Source organism: Protopterus annectens, chromosome 14.part0, assembly GCF_019279795.1.
Source record: "Protopterus annectens isolate FY-2018-M chromosome 14.part0, PAN1.0, whole genome shotgun sequence".
NCBI classification, from domain to species: Eukaryota; Metazoa; Chordata; order Ceratodontiformes; family Protopteridae; genus Protopterus; species Protopterus annectens.
The window spans coordinates 1003797562-1003822578 of record NC_056748.1 but is presented as its reverse complement, the minus strand read 5'-3'; the positions used below and the strand labels follow the sequence as shown (position 1 = coordinate 1003822578).

Here is a 25017-nt window from a genome sequence, read left to right as displayed (position 1 = left end):
CTGATTATATTACATACAGTTCCATTCCAAATAAGGAAATGTAGCTTTTGATAAGAAATAATGTGCATGAGTAAGTGTGTGTGTGTGTGTGTGTGTGTGTGTGTGTGTGTGTGTGTGTGTGTGTGTGTGTGTGTGTGTGTGTGTGTGCGTGTGCGTGTATGTGTGTGTGTGTGTGCGTGTGTGTGTGTGTGTGTGTGTGTGTGTGTGTGTGTGTGTGTGTGTGTGTGTGTCTGTTTGAGAAAGAGTGAGAGAGAGAGTTGCCTTTTAATATACAAAACCGCATCATTATTTATAAAAATCTACATTTTACACATCTTTCTTATATCTAACATCTTTGTTGACTTTTTATTGAAAATATAGTTATACCTAATAGTACATCCTTGGCATTGATGAATGTTGAAATTCCCTTCTCCCCATCATGTTGACATGCCCCTAATCAAGTTCATATGTAAGGGTATACCTACTCCCAGTAGCACCCTTTATAGTTCCATCTCTACTGAAAGGCATTGAACTTAATTACTTCTTTTGTGACTCATAATATTCATAAAATGAATTATTAAAAATGGATGCATGTTTTATCTTATAATACAATTCCTCGAGAAGTAAAATGCATCTTTTGTAACTGTGGCATCAGGATTTGCTCTAAAAAATTTAGTGTTTGCACAGTGAACAGGACAGGAGCATGAAAGCTGTCAAACCACATTTTCTATGGTATGGCAGTCCCTGACCTCTTACTGTCCTGTCGTGCTCTTGCTCACAAAGTCTTCATACTTTTATTGGTCTTGTCTATACTTATTTAGCTTGCAGAAATCCAGATGCAGCTCCAATCTCTTAACCACTTTGAAATGCAGCTGACTCTTCTACTAGCCTTAAATAGTCATTCCTGTATTATGCTCAGTACAGAGGTGATTTAAACACACCTCTTTGCTTAAGAGCTGAGAGTTGCAAAAGGCTTTTGTAGGAGGGAAGATGGAACTGCAGTTCAAGAAGTAGTTTATTGCTGTATCAAAACTGATATTTTTCTATGTGAGAATAACTCAAAGGTATCCTGAGATATTCTCAAGCATCAAACTGAAAGTTATTTCACTTAATATATAGACCCATGCATTTGTAGATAAAAGGACAGAAAAGAAAAATGGATGTTTTTGTGTGCAAAATAGCAGAATACATCTGTTAACTACAGGTCCAGCCATTGTCTTATATTATAAGAAGACAATGACAAATTAATTTTTCATTGGTAGTTTTCCTTTATTTCTGATTTTTCTAGGAGTCATGACTAGCATCTGTGGATTTGAAGCTTACTAAGTATTTATTTTGCTTCCAAATTAAAATTAGTAGAATGGCAATCCCCAACCCTTGCAAGAGGATTTTTTTAATAATAGGAAGCTATACTTTCCAGTACAATAAAACACTTTTGTGTTAATTTGGTAGCATGTTAAGTTTTTGTCACTCATCTAAACTATTTAATATCTGTAGCATGGCTAATGCTTGAGCTGTGAAATAGCATAACAAATTTGTTCCTTTTGCTTCTAAAACATTGAAAAACTTTTAGTCCTTCTTTACTTACTTTTACTATGGCTGCAGGGCATCATTTTATTTCATTGTGCATGTTTCAACATGCATAGATTCTAAGGGTTATTTATTTCATTCCAGCTGTGGGCACACACTGTCAAAGTCTACCCCTGACATTACTTTCATAGACACATTTGTCTGTCTTACTTTTGTATCATTAATTTGATTGCCTAAATTCTGAGACTTTATTTTTATTGAATGTGAGGATTTGTCTTTTCCCATATCTTTATCTTGACTATTTCTTTTGTTTTTGCCATATGACATATTTATATATGCTGGCCAATTTTGGCTCATTGGATTTCTCTGTCTGTTTTTTGTAATCTATGTACAGTATCCTCTCAGTTAACCGGAACTCAAGTAACTGGGACTCTCAAGTAACTGGCAAAAAATATTGAAGAAATACATTACAATTTTCATGTGTTGCACTTTCTGCCCCCCCTTGCAGAAACATACCTTATGTTTTTAGAGTTTTAGAGTTTTAAAAAGGAAGATAGGAATAAATTCCCTCTCTCCCCAATCTGAGAACAAATAAAATAAGATAAATAGTGTAGGGTACAGTATTAGTCAGGCCCATTTTTTATAATAACTTTCAAGCAACCAGAAACTACAGTTATACGGCATCTACCAATCCCCCTGGGTGCCGGTTAACTGAGAGTTTATTGAATTATTTTTTGTTATGTGCATTACAAAATGCTTGTACTTTTTGCATTTCATACACAGTTATTCAAATGTATACTGTCCCATATTTGCATTTCTATTGCAACCATTTTGCCTCAACTGCCTGCCAACCATCAGACCTTTTATTTGTCCATCAACTCATTCATTGTCTTTACTGTGTGAAAGCTGAGGAATGGGGTCATGATCCAAATAGCCATTATGTGTGATTAAAGTGTTTTTTCAGGTTTTTGCCCTATCTCTAAATTCACATGCACCCGGTGTGTGCATGTGTGTGTGTGTATGCAACTGTGTGTAGAGAGTTCAATACACTACTTGTTGAGGATGTCCCCTCACTTCTGCAAGGGATATATATTCCCATTAGTCCTGCTCATCTCTCATGGCATAAGTGGTGGTCTGCCTAGTCTCCCCAAAACAGATTGTATAACTCTGTCTACAAGTGCATGCAGCCCTGCCCTACCACTGGGAAATGCAAACAGGCCACACCCCTCACTCCACCCCCACTTCACCTCTGCCTATCTACTACAGTGCTGAGGACTCCAATGAAACCACAGTCACCTGAGATACAGTCAAGGCTTTAACTTTCTATGCCGTGGATCCAAGCCCTTTACATGTTTTTTTATCATCACAATAATCCACACTGTGCACTGTAACTGTGTTTGCTCAATGTTGCATCCACATAGTTCTTCTCTTGTTCATGCTTATTTCATCTCATGTTGCTCTTTGTATTTTTCCCACGTTTTGTTTCTAGCTTTATTTCATTCCCTAGATTTGTAATACAGCTGTAGATCTACCAAAATGTATTAGATTATCCATGGTCATTTCTTGTTCAAATAATGATTTCCTTCTTGCTTTCCCACTGATATGATGCTGCATTAACTGTACTTTAATCTCGTTAACTGATGCTTGTAAAGCCAGTTTCTGTGCAGTGCCCGCAGATGAGTTTAATAAATTTGTGTGGCCTTACCTTCATTTTGCTTGACAGTCATGTTTTTGCATATTTGATATTCTACATTTTGTGATAGCACATCTTGAGACCTACTATTTAATCCTACTATTAGTTCCTATAAATCATAAATTTGTTCTAGCATGTATTAAAAAAAGCCTTACTCTATCATTTCTTGATTAATTTTCTTGTTATCAAAGCCATTGCAAAATTATATCAGGCTAGAAATGTTTAGAAGTATATTCTTCAATGCATATCTGCATCATATAATTTCTGTGTATTTCTTACTCTTGAGTACTGCATCATTGTGACAGACTCATGAACATTAAAGAAAATAGTTTAATTTTTCTCAGATGTATGAAGTTCTCTTTTGCAGTTTATCTTTGTTTTGCTTCTGGAAAATGTAATCATAACAATTTAAAATAATAAAGCAAAATTTTCTCATCTAAAATCATTTTTTTTAGCTACTTAGACAGCTCTCATTGCCAAGATTTATAATGCCATGCATAAAAACTTGGAATGAAACACAGCTTCTCACTAACTTGAGATGGTCAGGCAAGAATGATTTTGCATATTATGAGTGTACCACAAAGAAGGAAGGGCTTCTGTATGTGTAAAAATAATTATATTGAGCAAGCACACATTTAAACAGCAGGCGTCAAGTTCATTGACTGGGCTTTTTCTGATCTCCATAGAACTCCAACCCTGAATTGTAAATTAATTTCCCTTCCACTTACCCATGCTTTGCAACTTACCCATGCTTTGCACTGCAGAATATCTTGTTATCACATGCTGTCTACATTACTTCGCATGTTTCCTTTTAGTTTAACCATGCACCAAATCATCTCATACATTTCCCAATTTCATATTTCCCCAATTTTTCATATCTGATTGACAATCTCCTTCCTTCCCATGCAGAATAAAAGAATGGAAAATTCTTGTCCACGTTGCATAGTACTACAGTACAGTGAATGTCTCTCACAGACAAAGTATGAAAACACAAGAGCAATGAAAACATAACACATTGCCATGTGTAAGAACTTTAACACAACAACAAGCCGAAACAACTTCTGGTGTCTATATTGTTACTTGTTATTTATTGTGTTTATCTTGTTTTGTTAAGATGATATTTGTTTTCATTGCTGTAAAATAAGTGAATGTTTCTGTACCTCAAATGTATGGAAGCCTTTCTACCATTTTTTTTCTTTTGTAACTACAGCCATGGTCAAAAAGGGGTGTTGTGGTCCAGTCCATATACACAGACTTTCTTCAAAGAATTAAACATTTTTTTCTCAAATATTTTATTAAAGTTTTAACAACCAGAATATTTTATTAAAGTTTTAACAACTAGATAAATTATTACATTTAAGATGTATATAGAAATTAGGTAATTAAACAAACTAATGAGAAAGAATACCTAAATACAAAAAACAACTATTTACAGAGGTGCCTACTATACAGCAGAAATTCTGAATATTCAATAATTAGCATTTATTACTTGAGTATTAGTGACTGTTTATCAGTTCTTTAAATTTCATCCAAGTGTTGTAATAAATGGTGATTGAAGTTCAGAATGACAAACATTGGTTGCAATGTCTATAAATTCTTTCAAGGCTGGAATTATTTCATTTTTCAAATTCTTGGTGATTACTTTTCTTGTTATTGCTAAGATACTCCATAAAGTGAGTAGTTTATTTTTTGACACAGGCAAATATTGGTGTGTTACATAAAATTATTGATTTAAAGTAAATTGATCATTGAATAAAGCCTGTAAAAAATTATTATCCCAGAATGGTTTAAGAACCTACAATCAAAAAACATATGTTGCGAATCAGCTTTAATATTCAACTTGCATCTCCAACATCCTACTTTTTTATACATTAATTCAAATCTATGTGGAGTATTGAAAGTTCTGTGTAAGAATTTCCAAGAGTATAATCTCCTTTTTAATGAGGAAGTAGTTTTTCTAAGGTAATAGCATTACTTTTGTATCACTTTTACTTGGATAGTTACTATTTATGAGTTTATAATAATCCCAATAGCTTTTGTTGTAATATTTTGTTGTACTCCTCCTCCTTGGCCCTTTTCAAATGCCTCCTTTGCCCTCTTCAAAAGGAACCTTGACGATTGGATGGGAGATAGGAAATTCACCCTGGGGATCACGTCAGTCGCCCTGCTAGACAGGAGTCCAGGAAAGTAAATATTGTGGGAAGAAATATCTGGGGAATTGTTTGGCTAGGCTTGTATAGGCCCTAGGGCTGATAGCTTAGTACCAACCTGTGAACCTATGAACCTATGAACTTTTAACCACTTCATATATTTTGGAAAAAAGTCCTTTCTCTAGTATATTCTGATGCATCAAAATAATTAAGAGATCAATGGGTTTAGGAACAAAATTTCTTACTGTTGGTTGCATTAGATTAATTTTATATTCTACTGATTGTCTACAGTGTTGAATATCTAACCACATTTCTTACATAAATCAAATTTTTTCTTATATACTCTATAGTTTGCAGTTTTTTCTGTATCCATTAGCTGGGATCAATATAACAAGGTTTTCTCCTTAATTGTAATTATTTTAGATAAATTAAATGCGCAAATATTGTTTTGAGTATACAATATAGGAAACAGAAAAAAACATGCTTTGCATTACGGGTTCCTGTAAATAAAATTTCTTTAGATGGTCATTATCATGGAAATATAAGAAGAATTGATTAACTGGCTTATGCTGTCTAAAAATAATATTTTTATAACCAAAGAAAATTATTGTTTAGTATAATATGATTGTGTAAATTTGTCAGATGATTGGATTTTAACCAAATTCTCTCTTGCATCTCTTTCCATTTAGCACTATAATTATTATTTGACCAGAGAGAGAGATTGCTTTGATTATTCATGATAAAGGATATCATTCTATATCTGGTATACCAATGCTGCCCAAAGACCAATCTCTTATGTGATGATTCAGAGATCATATATATTTGTATACCAACGTAAACTCTGAATTAAGGAACTAAACTCTTTTATATATTTAGGGAGATGAAGAGAGAGAGAGACTGTATTATGTATAAATGTTGTGTTACAATAATCATAAAGTCTCTCATCCATAGTGAAAAAAAAGTATTCCATTTATTAATAAGATTTTTTTAATGATTAAATTATTATTATAATTAGCACTTGTTATAGTTTTAATATTATCTGTTAAAGTTATCCCCTAAATAGTTATTTGTTTTGCCTTCTACAATATATTTAGAATATCTTTTTTTCATATCATAAATATTAGAATGTGTAGGTAAATTTTTTTGTATTGTTTTCATTAAAATTAAGTCCAGATTTCTTCTAAAAAATCATTTTGCATTGCAAATAGCAACGAGAGAACGGTTATTATTATTCAAAGTCAAAAGGATATCATCAGCAGAACAGTTATTATCATTAAAAATCAAAAGGATATCATCAGCAAAAATTGTATTTTGGAATTTAAATTAATATTTGTATGCCTTTGATATCTAAATTTAATCTTATATAATTTGCAGATGGTTCCATAATTAAAGTAAAGAGTAACAGTGACAACAGGCATCCCTGCTTAGTTCCCTTAGAAATCAGAATTGATTCTGAAATGTATGAACCAATTTTTATATAAGCCAAGGCATTTTCATAAAGAAGATTAATGAATTGTAAAAAATATTTGAAAAGTTACATTCCTTTGAAACTAATAAAATGTATTTCCAATTAACTGAATCAAAAGCACTATTAATGTTTAAATTTATTGATGTTGTTACCTTTTGTGCTATTAGCATAATCAAATACAGTTAATATTCATTTAATGTTATCATAAAAATTTCTATTTTTTTTATAAATCCAGTTTGGTAATTATTAATCAGAAAAGGAAGAAATGTGTTGAATTATGCTAGCATGAATAGCCATAAATATTTTGTAATCAATATTTCATAGAGAAATTAGAATATAAGAAGAACAATCTGCTGGGTCTTTATCAACTTTTAAGATTGGAGAAATAAGCATGCATTTTCATGATGGTGGACCTTTGTTAGAACTTTAACTATTGAAAAAACTTTGAGCAAGATATATAAAGCTTCTTTAGGCAAGTTTATACAATTTTGACATGCCATCCTTACCAGGAGCTTTATTAGGTCTTAGTTTCTTAATTTGATTTTTAAAATGAGACCTCAATATAGACCTATGAATTGATTCCATCTGATTTTCAGATAATTTGTTTTTAGTATGGTTTCTAATGAACGTTTTAATTACTTCTTGTGAATCCATTGTTGGATTATATTGATTAATTTTATTAAAGTGAGTTCTAAATACTCTTAACATGTCTTCTATATTAGTAGCCATCCCCTTACCATTAGAAGAATATAGTTCTTCAATTAGATTAGATTTAATAAGCATTTTTTTCTAGAAGCTAATGTATGCATGGATTTTGGATTTGTATCATAGTTTTATGATTTAGGGTTTCTAGATATTTACTTTGTAAATTAATTTCTTTTGTCAGGTTATTTCATTTTTGTCTATCTAGTTTTAGCTTATCATTTTTTTCTTGTAAAGTTATCACATCCTTGTCCCATTGTTTTTTTTTTCCTTAGAGCATACTAGTTTATAACTTTACCATATAAATATAATTTTAGGGCATCCCATAAATAAATCTCTGATGTATCTTCTGTATAGTTAATTTCAATAAAAGTCTGAATTTCTTTACTGAAGAATTCTTTAAAATCCTTTAATTTGGTTATATAAGCAGGTATCCTTTTTAATAAGATATAACCATTACCTGACTGTGTATGGCATTCAGGTAGTATCCTTTTCATCCAGATATATCTACACAGTACCCAAACAAATATAAACAATTTTTAATGCTTCTCATACAAGCACTTACCAAGGAGGACTATGTACGACCTTTATATAATCCCAGCTGTATGTCTATTCATCTTCAACATATGTAATTGACTCATCCCATGATCAAGAAAACATATTAATCTTAACTACTGTCTCATTTTAATTTACTCAGGCTAATTCAGCACCCAGCTTATGTATTCAACAAAATAACTTGTTAGGAATAAAACAGTTATTTTTGCCATGGGTTCTTAGCCATTATACAACGACCCCCCATTAATATTCAAAAACGTGCATGGTGATTGGTCAGCATGCACGTTGTAAATCTGAGTTATAGTAATGGAAAAAGGTCCGGTCGCCCGGACTTTTTCCATTACTATAACTCTTACAGCAACACTGTCTCGCTGTGTTAAATGAGTTTAACATAGCGAGACAACTTTAAAAAAAGCAATGAAGAGTCTCTGTTGCTTTTTTTAAAGTTGTCCCGCTATGTTAAACCCATTTAACAGAGCGAGACAGTTTGTAAAAAGCAACGGAGATCTTGCTTTCTCCGTTGCTTTTTTCAAAACTGTCTCGCTATGTTAAATGGGTTTAACATAGCGAGACAGCTTTAAAATAAGCAACAGAGATTCTTTGTTGCTTTTTTAAAGCTGTCTCGCTATGTTAAACCCATTTAACATAGCAAAACAGTTTGTAAAAGGCAACAGAAATCTTGCTTTCAGTGTTGCTTTTTCAAAACTGTCTCGCTATGTTAAATGGGTTTGACATAGCGAAACAGCATTAAAATAAGCAACGGAGATTCTCTGTTGCTTTTTTAAAGCTGTCTCGCTATGTTAAACCCATTTAACATAGCAAAACAGTTTGTAAAAAGCAACGGAGATCTTGCTTTCTCCGTTGCTTTTGCCCACAGCTCTGATGTACTACATAGGCATACGCATGTGCAGGACATCAGAACTGCTGCAGAATACCAGACAGCTGTGGAAGGGCAGCAAGGAGGCATTATACAATGCCATTATTTAAGAAAAGTAATTATTTTTTTTCTTAAATAATGGCATTGTATAATAGCAATAACCAACTTCTGGGTGTGGGTAATGCTGGATTTACCCACAGTTGGCTTTGTTTGACCACTCGGGCTTCACCCTCGTGACCAAACCACACCAACCATGGGTAAATCCAGCATTACCCACACCCAGGCATGGGTTATTGCTATATGGATTAATCATATAATCACTTTTTTTCTTTCTTTCTAAAGTATGTTTCAAAGGCAACTACAGTTATTAATTGTGAACTCCATCTATACATTTATTGCTTAAATGTAAAACTACTGACAATGGCAATGATCTATTCATTTTTCCTCTTTATTTTACAATTACTTTGAATGAAGTAGAGATGTGCGGAGAATGACATCTGGACACTGAGACATACTACTGTGATCATTACATACATTATTTTTTTGCAGCCATGGAGATGTCAGCTAACAGCAACTGTTAGCTGTCTATACATTACAAACACAATGAAGACATAACCAATGTTTTGGCTTTTATTCATAGCTCTTATTATACTTTTACTATAAGAGAATAATTGTCTTGTGATGCGTGCCCCTTGGCTGAGCACATTAATATTCATGTAGCCTTTGTATTGATTTTAATTTGAAACAGCTAGAGTAAACTAATTGGCTGTCTGGTATGTATGTTTCAACAAGTATGTAATAATGATTCATTTTACATGAAATGACAGTTGATTGTGTTTCAGTATAATTTTTTATTAGCAAATGCAGGAAAATTATTTATTTTTATCTGTCCTTAAATTATAAAAGTATACGAACAGATGTCCAGTGAGAACAGTAATCCACAGGAAGGTATATATTACAGAAACTATGTTAAATTGTTGAGGATTTTTAGCAAATCTTTTATTTCTAAAATAAATGTTACATAAGAAATATTACTAAATTAATTTTGTATAAAGCATATTGTTGTATTTGTGACATTAAATGTTGACACCTCTAACTGTTGTCTATATCATGTTGAACAAAAAACAAAGAAAAACCAACAACTAAACTGTAAAATAGAGATACTACCAGGCGGAAACAAACTGGTAAAAACGGCACGGACTGTTTATTGAAGTAAGCGCTTTCGGCTGCAATAATACACAGCCTTCATCAGACAAAGTACAAAACCATGACATCCTACAATACTTAAATACATAAATAAAATCATTCATCATTTAACTCATTAATTAATTAACCAATTAACCAATAAAAAACTAGGTTAGTTAAACGTGTACAACATTGGTATTGAATGTGTATAAAAAGGACAGTTTATAAACGGTAATGATAAATTGCTATTATAAAAATCCATTGTAAAAGATATCCACTACCAATAAACTGCACTACAAATAAAAACTTGTCACAAAGCATCAAATTAAAGATAAAAAATTGGAAAAAAATGTATAGAAAAAGATAATATATATATATATATATATATATATATATTAGATAAATCCTAATCAAAAAAGAACAGACACCTAAACATTGCCAGTTCGAATTCAGCTTAAATTATACATACTACATTAAATTATAAATAAATTTTATATATATAAACAATTCAATATAACATAGCACATAAACTAATATTTTACTAAACCTAGTAATCAAGCCTCACTACCTAGATATTTATCTACATAAAGCTTTTAGTTTTAAAATACACTTAATGGAAGCAACATCATTCAGCCCTAGAGGTATCTGTGCAGAAGTTCTAATTTGCCAGAACAACTCCTGCTCTTCTAGATAGAGCTGCCACGGACCCCCTCTAATATCAACTAATATCAATGTTGACCTGATGGACAACAGTAAACAGAAAACAATGTTCTGGATATTCAAATATATGCCTAGCAAGTGCATTGGTCAAATCCTTTTTTCCTATGGCATTTCTTAACTTCCTCTCAGTTTTGCCGATGTAAAAAGAGGGGCATTTCTCACATACAGCAACATAAACAACTCCACATGATTCACAGTTATAGTTTCCATTAATGGAAATACTTAGCTTATTGATATTAATTTTGTTACCAGGTGCAACATGCTTACATTGAGGGCACATTCCACATTTTCGCATACCAACTACTTTTTGTTTACTGGTGGCCCTACTTTTTTCAACGATACCTTTTAAATTAAGGCCCCTTCTATATGCAAAAACTGGATGTGTACCCAATGTTTTGGCCAACACTCTATCTTCTAGAATAATATTCCAATTTTTAACTAAGATGTCCCTAATGACTTGATAATCAATACAAAATGTAAAAAGAAAGTTAATCCTATATGATGTCAGCATGTTGCTATTCATGTTTAACTTGGATGGCCTATCCAACAATGCACCTCCCAGCAAGGGCATGAAATGCCCATTATATCTTTTGGCCTGCACTTTGTCTTGTAACTGTTTTATTAGATTGGCTGGGTAGCCTCTACACAGGAACATTTTACCTATGTTGTCACATTCACTAACAAAATCAGCCTCCTCTGATATCATCCTGGCAGCCCTAACGCGCTGGCCTTTAACCACACTTCTTTTTTGGTGGAGGGGATATCAACTTGAAAAATGGAGATAACAATTAGAGTGGGTTGGTTTTCTATAGATTAGAGATTTAAACTTGTTGTTAACCTTATCCTTACATATTGTTACATCAAGAAAATTCATTTCATCCATGCTCATAGAATATGTAAACTCCAAGAAGTTAGTCATAATGGAAATACTGTCTATGAAGTCAGGTATTAGGTCTGGCGGGCCCTTCCAGATGAAACACATATCATCTTGGTATCTAGTATACCAAGTGACATGTTGTTGATACATTTTGTTATTAAACAAAAATTGATGTTCCCAAAACGCCATGACGCTGTTAGCAAAGCTACACCCACATGGTGAACCCATAGCTATTCCGGTATTTTGTAAAAAGAATTGATTCTTAAACACTAAAAAATTATTAGATAAGACCAATTCTAGAAGAGCCTCCACAACATATATCTGCATGGAAGAGGCGCTCTTAGCCAGCATAAAATTCCTAGTCCAATCTATACCTAGTTGGTGGGAGATCACCGTGTAAAGATCTTTTACATCTACTACAAGAAAAACATACTCTGAATTATATTCGATTTTGCTGAGATTCTCCAAAAAATCCCAGGAATCTTTACAAATCTGGGGTTCACCATGTATCATCGGCTTAAGTATCCCATCAACATACTTGGCACAAGCATAAGTGATGGATCCTCTCCCATCAACTATTGGCCTAAGTGGGGGATCTACCAAGTTTTTATGAATTTTTGGTGTATCAAATATGGTGGAAATCTTGGGGGCTGGCATGGATAGGAAATGAAAGGTGTTACAATCAATGCTACCTTCCAAAAACAAATCGTCCAAAATCCCCCTAATTTTCCTATAAGCTACATTTATCTCGTTTAGACTGGAAGTCAGATATACATCAGACTGCAGATGATTTAACATTTTGCTGTCATATAAGTATTCATCCATAAACACCAGACCCCCCTCCCTTATCTGGCTTCATAACTCTAACCTTACAGTCATACAAGAGTGAAATAAAATCCATTTCATTTTTTGAGATGTTACTTATCTTTTTGCTACTAGAATCACTAGTGTTCAGTCTAGCCCTTAGATCTATTTCACAAACTTTTTCAAACATGTTTAGAACACAATTCAATGGTTGGTTAAATACACTTGAAACTCTCAAGGTGTTACAAAGGGCAGATGTATTACCTAAAGAAACTGCTAAATTCAATTTCCTAATGAACAATTTTAAGTCTATGATAGTTTTAACCAGTTCACCCCTTCTGTCAGGGACAAACGACAGCCCTTTTGAAAAAAAGTCAATAACAGGTTGATCAACCGTCAAAACTGTGTAGTTGTAAATTTTAAAATCACAGTTTTGGTTGTAAGAACCGTAGGTCCCATCATTGGAGGCAATGTCATCTCCTCCGTTGGTTCCATCTCTTCCTCCTCTGTGCTTGACCCCTGTTGTTGGATCTGGTATTGTTGTTCCCCTGTCTGTTGTTGTCCCTGAAAAAACCCTGATCATTGTCACTTTGGTCAGGTACATGATTCTGATTTTGACCATGGCCATTATTATTATTACCATTATTGTAATTATTATTAGTTTGATTACGAATACGTTCGCTTCTACGAGCTGACACTTGCTCTTGGCTTTCAGTATCTTCAGAAGGGGTGACTAGCTCATTTACTACCCCTCTATTACATAAATTGTGTCCCATTAATGGGGGAGGGGGGTAGGCTTTGTTATTTTCATAGTCATAGAGGTCTCTATCCATCTTACATTTTTTATTACTGACCAATTTAGCAATAGATGCCTCTATACTTGAAAAAGTTCTTAAATAGTCATATTTATATCGTGGAAAATCACTGTCCTGCAACAAACCGGTCTCCAATGCTTCAAGTTCATCTTTAAGTACTGTAATTTCAGAACTATAAAAATTAATTAATAATGACAAAAAATCAAAGCCCTGTGTGTCAAATAGGGCTAGCAATTCTTTGTGGTGTGATGAATTATTGACCAACCCTGCAGGGTAATGCCATTGGCGTAGTACTTTGGGAATCAGTTTTTTAGATATACATTCCTGTAGGTAAGCAACTTCAAGTTGCAGTTTCTTGCACCTAAACAGTTTCTGATCGAAAATGTTCAGTTTATCCACAAAATTATTCACCGCTCCTTCTTGCTCTGAAGTTCTTTCGTTACTATTAATAAATGGACCAAAAAAATCTTTTTTACCCAGAAAAGTTGCCATGGAAGGTATGGTGGTCGAACTGTTAGCACCATTTGAAATAACTGGTGACTGATGTCCTAGTTCATGAATAACTTCCCCACTAGCCCTGCGAATGCTTGTATCAGCATTCAATTGTTCAGGTGAACTATTCATGGACAGAAGCAACGACTGATTTCCCTGACATGCTCCAGGAAGTGCATTAGGTTCAGTATTCCCCCTAGCATCCACCGAGGCTCCGAAAACGTTCCTAGTGGCATTCTGCTCCACTTTTTGTGACAAGTCATCAACCCTAGTTAATAAAAGGTTGACTAGAGTAGTTAAGTTACCCAAAGCATTCCCTTCGTCAGCTTTGTTGGTAACATTAGAAGTGCTGATCAAGTTAGGATCTCGCTCCTCATCTTGTGAAAAGAGCAGTTGTGTAGCACTCCTATTATGCCCGTTCTGCATACCAGACGCCGCGTTACTGCCAGGCATTCCAAAGAGATGAACAAAAAACAAAGAAAAACCAACAACTAAACTGGAAAATAGAGATACTACCAGGCGGAAACAAACTGGTAAAAACAGCACGGACTGTTTATTGAAGTAAGCGCTTTCGGCTGCAATAATACACAGCCTTCATCAGACAAAGTACAAAACCATGACATCCTACAATACTTAAATACATAAATAAAATCGTTCATCATTTAACTCATTAATTAATTAACCAATTAACCAATAAAAAACTAGGTTAGTTAAACCTGTACAACATTGGTATTGAATGTGTATAAAAAGGACAGTTTATAAACGGTAATGATAAATTGCTATTATAAAAATCCATTGTAAAAGATATCCACTACCAATAAACTGCACTACAAATAAAAACTTGTCACAAAGCATCAAATTAAAGATAAAAAATTGGAAAAAATGTATAGAAAAAGATAATATATATATATATATATATATATATATATATATATATATATATAAAATAAATCCTAATCAAATAAGAATAGACACCTAAACATTGCCAGTTCGAATTCAGCTTAAATTATACATACTACATTAAATTATAAATAAATTTTATATATATAAACAATTCAATATAACATAGCACACAAACTAATATTTTACTAAACCTAGTAATCAAGCCTCACTACCTAGTTACTTATCTACATAAAGCTTTTAGTTTTAAAATACACTTAATGGAAGCAACATCATTCAGCCCTGGAGGTATCTGTGCAGAAGTTCTAATTTGCCAGAACAACTCCTGCTCTTCTAGATAGAGCTGCCACGGACCCCCTCTAATATCAGTGTTGACCTGATGGACAACAGTAAACAGAAAACAATGTTCTGGATATTCAAATATATGCCTAGCAAGTGCATTGTTCAAATCCTTTCTTCCTATGGCATATAAATGCTCATAGATTCATTTTCTTAACTTCCTCTCAGTTTTGTCGATGTAAAAAGAGGGGCATTTCTCACATACAGCAACATAAACAACTCCACATGATTCACAGTTATAGTTTCCATTAATGGAAATACTTAGCTTATTGATATTAATTTTGTTACTAGGTGCAACATGCTTACATTGAGGACACATTCCACATTTTCGCATACCAACTACTTTTTGTTTACTAGTGGCCCTACTTTTTTCAACGATCCCTTTTAAATTAAGGCCCCTTCTATATGCAAAAACTGGATGTGTACCCAATGTTTTGGCCAACACTCTATCTTCTAGAATAATATTCCAATTTTTAACTAAGATGTCCCTAATGACTTGATAATCAATACAAAATGTAAAAAGAAAGTTAATCCTATATGATGTCAACATGTTGCTATTCATGTTTAACTTGGATGGCCTATCCAACAATGCACCTCCCAGCAAGGGCATGAAATCCCAGACCTAATACCTGACTTCATAGACAGTATTTCCATTATGACTAACTTCTTGGAGTTTACATATTCTACGAGCATGGATGAAATGAATTTTCTTGACGTAACAATATGTAATGATAAGGTTAACAACAAGTTTAAATCTCTGATCTATAGAAAACCAACCCATTCTAATTGTTTTCTCCATTTTTCAAGTTGTCATCCCCTCCACCAAAAAATCTGCACAGATACCTCCAGGGCTGAATGATGTTGCTTCCATTAAGTGTATTTTAAAACTAAAAGCTTTATGTAGATAAGTAACTAGGTAGTGAGGCTTGATTACTAGGTTTAGTAAAATATTAGTTTATGTGCTATGTTATATTGAATTGTTTATATATATAAAATGTATTTATAATTTAATGTAGTATGTATAATTTAAGCTGAATTCGAACTGGCAATGTTTAGGTGTCTGTTCTTATTTGATTAGGATTTATTTAATATATATATATATATATATATATATATATATATTATCTTTTTCTATACATTTTTTCCAATTTTTTATCTTTAATTTGATGCTTTGTGACAAGTTTTTATTTGTAGTGCAGTTTATTGGTAGTGGATATCTTTTACAATGGATTTTTATAATAGCAATTTATCATTACCATTTATAAACTGTCCTTTTTATACACATTCAATACCAATGTTGTACAGGTTTAACTAACCTTGTTTTTTATTGGTTAATTGGTTAATTAATTAATGAGTTAAATGATGAATGATTTTATTTATGTATTTAAGTATTGTAGGATGTCATGGTTTTGTACTTGTTCTGATATAGGCTGTGTATTATTGCAGCCGAAAGCGCTTACTTCAATAAACAGTCCATGCCATTTTTACCAGTTTGTTTCCGCCTGGTAGTATCTCTATTTTACTGTCTATATCATGTTGACAAGTTAAGTTTGAGATGGTTCTTAATTTCTATGACTCAGGTCACAGCCACAATTTCAGTGAAATAAATAACAGACAAATTAGCATGCATATTTTAATGTGTGATTTTATCCTAAAATATAACATTTTAATAAAAGGTAATTGCTATCAGAAAATATTTGGAAAAATGTTGGGTCTTCTCAGCCTTTGCTGATGGCCCCATTCTGCCTTAGTGCTTTCCAATCTTTTAAACAATATAACAGAGTGCGCTCAAAATAGATGTTTTTCATCAGTGATAAACTGCTAAATGTGTACCTTTCTCTCTCTCTCTCTCTCTATATATATATATATATATATATATATATAAATATATAAAATATATATATATATATATATATATATATATATATATATATACACACATACACACACATATAAACACACACACACACATATAGATATATATATATATATATATATATATATATATATATATATATATATATATATATATAGATAGATAGATATAGATATAATTTTTGCTTCATTTCACTTTATATTTTCATGCTGGAGTAACATTGCAGAAATGTCATTAATAATAAGTCTGAATTAAATCTGAATTTTATAACGTTTCTGCACATGTGAAGGATGTGTTCTTAAATGTATGAATAAATGAAGCAAACTTCTTAAACTAGTGTTTTTAATTTTAAGTATGGGCAGCCCATTTCAACTGTCATAACTGTGCCCCATTTTTGTTTAGAAAAATGACAGATTGATTCTTCTACCAAGAGGCAGGAAAAATATACATTAATCACAATTATGATGATCACAAAAGCAAAGGTATTAACTGCCTTTTCAGCTATTGAATTAAGCTTACATTGTAGCCTTTTTAATTCTACTTTAGCACTGTTCACTAATTTAGTCAAGAAATAGATGATAATATTAAGGGTTCAAAAAACCTTTGTTATAATATTATAATGTAACCCCAGTGATGCAAGAATTCTGACATTAATAATGCAAACACCAAGCTTTAATCTTGTTTTTAAAGGATGGTGCCTTTAAATGTTTCAGTAGTTTCTGTCCTTTAACCTCCTACTCTGAAAATAAACACTGCCCTCTTCTCAGCATTGACAACATAATACTAATATGCATCTTAAAAACTAAACCATCATGCAAGGAAGCACGTAATCTTGGCAGGAAATTTAAGAAGCCAGCAGAAAAAACTAAGAAGCTTCAACAACTACAAGTAAGTACTCGAACTCTGAGTGTTCGAGGTTAATTAGAGCCATTAATCACAGCTTACTTTTTAATCAAACTAGCATTTTTCTTCCACTCACATCATCATGATGGGCATATCCTCTTACCGCATCTTCAGCAGCCACATCAACACCTGACACATCTCCACCAACCGCCAATGCAAGAAAACAACCACAAATGAGCAACAAAAAATGCAAACAGAGAAAAAAGAAATATAAAGAAACAAGACCAAAGACAAACACCATATCTAGCCCCCATCCCCCAGCCCATATCAAAGAGACTGTAACATTCATAGGTAAACAGACCAACCATGGGATCTTACATTACAGGGACTATACAAAGAAATCAGAAACATACACATGAACAATAAAACTATCCAACAATCCCACTTCTTTCCAAAAGGACCATAAGTTTAATGGATAGCATATGCCACCATAATCAAGCATGAACAGTATATAGTAATTGGACAATTAGCTGTAATATGAAACTTTGAGTATTAAAAAAAGAAATTGGGTTAAATTAGCTAACTAATTTCTCTATGGATAACTGATTAAATTAGAATAGTAACTTTATAAAAATAGAAGTATAAGACACTTGCAAGTAAAATTAACACCAAAGTAAAGCAAATACTAATGAAATAATGATAAATGGATGATTAATTATATTTGTATTTAATCAAAGGGAAGTATATGTACTAGACACAAAAATAAAAATGTTAATTATTAAATTTAAATATCAAACTACAAAAAGAAGTATAAATAAAAAGAAAACTAGTTACCTCAGTGAATAATGCATCCAAGTTTCCTTCTTTAGTTAAACAAGTGTTTTAAAAATTGTGAAAAAATAGAAATATAACTGTATATTAAATTAACTAGCATTAAAAATTAGAGAATCACTTTTCTTTCAGCTTCTTTTTCTTTTTGTTGATTTTCCAACCATTTCTTTCAGCTCAACATTTCAAGGAGCTGTTATTCCATACCATATCTTCTATCTGATCTATTATATTTTTTTGATTTCAGGAATGTCATAGCTGTGACCAGATCTTCAAAGATTTTAGTTTCATCAGGAAGAAATATTTTAAGCCTGGCAGGAAAAAGCAAATGTACTTTAATCTGTCTTTTCTTAAGTTCTTTTGTTAATGGTAGAAAGAATTAACTCTTAGAAATCACAGCAGCAGAATAGTCATTGTAAACATTATTATTTTATCATCTAACTTGATAGGAGATTTTGATCAAGCTGATTTAAGAATTAATTATTTGTCTTGTGATGAAACAAATCTCACAATAGTATCTCAGTGGTGGATTGTTTTTAGAGGGGGGAGATAACCAAGAATCTATGTGCTGTCTCTATACCATATGACATTGCTTCAGGTAAATCAAGAATCTTAGGAAGCAAAGATGTTAAAAAGTTTGTCATACTTCCTTCTTCAATTTTTTCAGGCAGGCCAAAGAGACGAATGTTGTTTCTCAAAGACCTATTTTCTATATCATCTATTTTATTCAAGAGTAGAGTATATTGCTTCAAGAAGAATTCAGTATTTTTTCATCTTCAGATAATCTGCCTTCCAATTCATTTAAAGCATCCTCTATTCCAGATATTTGAATTTTCTGCTGTTTTAGAGACTCGTGTATTTGTTTCATCTGTTTTGAGCATTTTTCTTTAAAGTTATGTTATTTGTTGTCCATTTTGTCCATTTTCAAAGAAAGTTCTTATATGTTAGTAGAACAGACTGAAACTCTTTTTTCAGAGATGTATCCTGAGAACTTGTTTTTGTGTGACTCATTTCTGGATTGAGTGAGGGAATTTTCTAGATAAAAATTTGACAGGAAAATAATAATATATACATGTTTGATATTATCCTTCAAGACAACTCAAAATAGTAATATCTAGTTAAAAAGCAAATAGGATAATTTAGAAATATAATTTCCTGTCAGAAATAAAAAAATAGAGTAACAGAGCAGGCAAAATCTACTTCTAGCCTGTCAACATTCTAGGCACACCTCCTAAACACCTCTTTTTGACATCACAACATTTTTATTTGCTAACAGATGAAGCCATTTATTTTTCTTTCAGTTTAGCAGTTTAGATGTTAGCTCAAGAGCTAATTTCCAAATTATTTGTATTTAACCAGATAGTACCATGTCACTATCATTGCTTCTGTTCAAATGTCTGTAGTAATACCTGTCCATCCTATGAGTTTCTCGCATGTTGTATTTTTGTAGGACATCTACCATATTAACCTGCTTAAGGTCTTCTTCCTTCCACATCTGTTCTTTGTCACTAGTCGTCACCCTCCTGTTGTTTCCTTTCAACTTAAATCCTGCTTACCATGGTGTACCCAAATTTTCTCAGATTATTTTCTCTGATGCATCCAGCAGCTGCTCCCTCTACAGTTGCACATATGTTCATTTATTCGTTTCCATCCTCCTGTTTTTCCACTGTTCTACTCAGCTGGAGGTTTAAGTGGTTATGAGAGCTGTAAGATGTGATGCATTTTTTTTTTGCATTTATAACTCAGTCTGTTCATTCCTGGGATGTGTGGTGGCCATAACATGTTGCAATATCACCTCCTTGACACTTGATCTGTATTTAAAACAACATCCCAATTTAAATCTTTCAGACACTGTCTTTAAAGAAAATGACTGACATAACTGTGTAACTTGACCATGACTAACCCCCCAAGTCTGTAAAACAACATGGTTGAACTGACTGCTTAGAGAAACAACAGTCAGACTTAAATTTTATATTCACATTTGGACTCCTACAAATGTTAAGGATTCAGTTATGCTATAATCATGTTACTGCTAGTATGGCATTGTGCCTTGTTTTTGTGACTCAGCATTCACTGTTCCATCTTATTTCTGGAATTTGTAGTCTTTTGGTCATCCGACTCTTGGCATGGTAATATTGCATCCGCATTGTTTCTTCAGTCTTCAGTATGGAGATTGGGGGAGGCTAAATCTGAGCCTTCTCTGTTGCTTTTTTTTATGCTCCCTTTTTTTATCTTGTGCCATCCTTCAGCCACCAGTTTGGATGTTTTGACATCCTGAATCCTGATTCTTTTACTCATGTTTCCAACTTCTGCACTTTTTTAAAATATTTTTGATCACCAGCTGTGAACTGTGAGGCAGACTGAATCCTGATGCATAGTTTGCTGATTTATCTTCTGTTTCACTTTTTTATGCACTCTTTGTTAAATCTACAAGCATTGCTGTTCTTGGTTTGTGCATGTTGACAGCTTAGCTGATCAACAACATTCTGCAAATCTGCTATAGAAATGCAGGAGAAAGAAGGAAAATCCACCTAATTGTCTATTGAATTTTCCAAGCATTAACTGCTTTGTTATATTTTCAACTAATGTTTTGTGCCATGCATATGTCTCAGATGTTCAGATTTAACCTAATATATAGATTTTTTGCCTCAGATTTTTGGCCTGTTCCTCATAAAATCTGTAGGATTGACGTCAGAGTAAATAGAGACAGACATTTGAGTTGTTGATTTCATATCTAGCAGAAAAAATAAATGCAATGCAAAACCTGTTATTCTAGCAACTTCCAAGCTTATAAGAACAGTAGTTGATCTCTGCCCTGATTCAGGGCCTTTATCTCCATTATAGTTGACTTTGTATAGAATTTTCTGGCAAGAGGTTGAGAGGTATGCTGTCATATTTCTTTTAATGAACAGTGTGTGGCTATGCATTTGAATGAATAGGAGGATACATTTGCACTTTCTTCAACTTTAGCAGCAGATGTCTGAAATCCATGTGACCTTGGTCATCAGGGTTGGGCCACCATGATTGTGTTGCTGTTGTCTCTGGTACATTGATTTTTTTTTGAGGTTCAGCAGTTACATTTAAATCTGTTTTAAGGACTTTGTAAATTTTATAATTCAACATTTATGCTCACATTTGGTATTTCTGTGGAAATTATTTTCTTCACAATTTAATTTACAAATGTTACTTTTTTATATACTGTAAATCTTCAAATAGAAGTCGTAACATCTATTAAAGTTGTTTGCTCATAGATGCAGCTTCTAATCATGAGTGGCTTCTATTTGAGGGCAGCTTCTATTAATTAAATGTCTTGTTCGACTCCCATATACAGCTAAGGCATGAGTAAAAAACAGCTACATTAATTGCTGGGAGTACAGCTTTTTAATTTCACTGTTCTTTTTATTTTTGTAATCATACCAGCTTTTAACATTGACTGCACTCCTCTAGGCTAATTTTGTGCATGTTTATAAATGGGTTGTTCTGCATTTCATGCAGTATGTGGTAGATGCCTTGTTTCCAAAATGATGTGGAGTTTTAAACCTGTTTATTCTCGGACCCCCTACTGGGCATTTGTTTTTGCATGCAACATAATATTCATTGCTTTCATTTCCCCAACGCAAGGTAGGGATATTGACTTAAGTTATTTGTGAAACCTTTGTAACTGAAAATATAATCACACAGCTGTAATAGCATGGTCATTGTTTCTATCTATAGAAATAGTAGTTATTGTACCTGCTGATGTAGCATACCTCTCAACTGTCCAGAATTATGCAGAATGTCTTTGATTTTGCCTCATATTTTTGCTGGAAAGAATTAGAAGATGTTATAAAGGAAGGTAAAGAAGAGTTAGCACTGGAAACAGATGCGTTAGGTTATATTTTTAGAAAGAAATATCAGTTTTGGAGAAAGAAGTTGTTTGGGAAATTTTTAATAAATTGATGGAGGTGAGGGTAAATGAAGAAAAGATCTGTGAATAGGTAATAAAATGTATATGAAAAAAGGAGAGAGGGAATAAACAAAAATATGGAGGCCATTAACATTAAGAAATGAGCTCTATAAAATATTTATGAAAATGAAGACATGATTTATGAATATCGTGGACAAAGGGTTAAATGAAGGAATATATGTAATAAAAGGAACATGGTAAATAAAATGTTGATAATGGTGAAAGATGTAATGTGCTGTATGAAAGAAGAATTTATTCTATTTTATTTTAGTTGAATTTGTTAACCAGCGTACAGCACTGATCTCCATGGACCTTTTTTACACTCAGCTGAGGAGTGTTGTATGGTTAAGTGACTTACTCAGAGTCATAACGTTAGCTAATGGAGGCCAATGGAATTAAACCCTAGACCACTGGATCAAAGGAAATGGCTGTTTGATATTGTTGACCATAGACAAATATTGATTACTTTGAAAAAATATGGGATAAGAAAGAAAACAAATGAGTTAGGTAAAACAGTATGTTGAAAATGAATTTGTTTTGGTGATGGTGAATGGATGGATAGGGAAAAAGATAAAGCAAAAAGGGAAGTAAAAGAAGATTGTCTATTGAGAATGTAGTTGTTTGTGATGGTAATGAATACAGTATCACAAGCCAATAGGTTGGAGTTGGAAGAGGTTATCTGGAAGTTAAAAGAAGGGACAAAAGTATAGTTAATGTTAGCTTACAGAGGTGATTTATTCTTAATAGCTAAGATGCTGGATGAAGAAACTTATTACTAGGACAGAAGCACTGGAGAGAGGTTTGGTTACAGCTGAATAAACAAAAGGATTGGGTGTTATGGAAGTGTGAAATGTTCTGGGATATGTTTTTCAAAGAATGAGATTATTATGTTAGTGATAAGATTTTGGAACTATCACATTATAATGAAGTAGTGGAGGGAAGTCTTTAAAAAATGCTGAGAGAATTTGACAGAATAGTAGAAGATGCTTCAATTATCACTGAGAAAGAAAGATTATATACTAAACACATATGTGTTACTAGTTATAAGGAAGGTGAATTTTCAGGGATTTTTCTTCTGCTTCTTGTGGGGATCAGAGTTAAATCCAGTAAAAAGAGAGATGAATATAATGTTAATGAAGGAGTTTGGAATTTAATAATTCCAATAGTATGACCTGGCTTCATCACATTTATACCAAGTCTTAAAAAAAGGTATATGAAAGAAGGTCTATGATAGGAGTGCTGTTATTAGAAAAGTATAAAAAATCTGTATAGGTGGTATTAAGAAAAGGATCGTTAAAAATCTGGAAGTGAAAGAATATGATAAAAATAATTATCTAGAAGATTGATATCAATGGGACAGGCAACAAAATAGAAAATTTAGCATCAAAATAAAAAAAGTAGTAGATCCCTGGAAAAATTCGAAATGTGGTTAAAAAAGCAAAAAATCAAAAAAGGTTTGAGTCTTTTTTATAAAGCAGGAGATTTTTTATAGTAAATTTTGCTGAATAAATTCCATATGAAAAATAACATGAAGTATAAAATGATAGAAGAAAGAATATGCAATATATGTAATACTGACAAATCATCAGAGCATTATTTTTGGACTTAAAATAATGAAAGATTTTAGAGTTCACTTAAGAACATTTGTGAATGGAATGGTGATAAAAATATTGAGATGAGCATGATGCGGACATGTGCGGTATAATGGTTACAGTTTTTGATAAGAGACATAAGATCCAGGATTTGATTCTCACTTTTGAAAGGGAAATTGGCTAGGCTAAAATGGCCCACAAGGGTGATTAGCCCAGCACTTATCTATGAAACTATGTTATTGTGTAGGACATATAATTTTGGAGCTAAGGCAGGAATTAAAAAAAAAAGGAATAACATTTTATTAATTGATATATGGTGTTTACGGAAGACAATGTCAAGACCTGTTGTATAACAAAAATGGAGAGGATTAAGAAATAATGGGTGAAATAAAACATTTTGCAGTGGAATGGATGGTGATGATAAGTTAATGTGATGAGAGTTGTATAAAAGTGTAACTATAATTAACATGTAAATATTGATGAAATTAATTTGAAAATAATATTTGAAAATAATGCAAACCCTACTATTTTTTTCAGTAAGTGTTGCTGCATCTTTTACATCCATCTCAGACAGATGGGGCATTGGTTTAATGTCTCATCTGAAGTTGGACACATTCAGCTATGTGTGTGTGTGTGTGTGTGTGTGTGTGTGTGTGTGTGTGTGTGTGTGTGTGTGTGTGTGTGTGTGTGTGTGTGTGTGTGTGCGTGCATGCACGTACATGTGTGTGCTCCAAATTCTCTTGTATGGATATGGAATTAATTTCCTTTTTACCTTAAAATGGGCATTTTATATGTATCTATATGTATGCATACACAGAGAGAGACAGAAATATCTTGTTCTAACTT

The 25017-nt window shown here is 32.7% G+C and overlaps 1 protein-coding gene across 1 annotated transcript in view; it reads left to right on the top strand.

Annotated features, from left to right (window-relative positions):
* STK32C (serine/threonine kinase 32C) overlaps nt 1-25017 on the top strand; it is a 916526-nt gene that overhangs the window by 890122 nt on the left and 1387 nt on the right. The window lies entirely within an intron of this gene.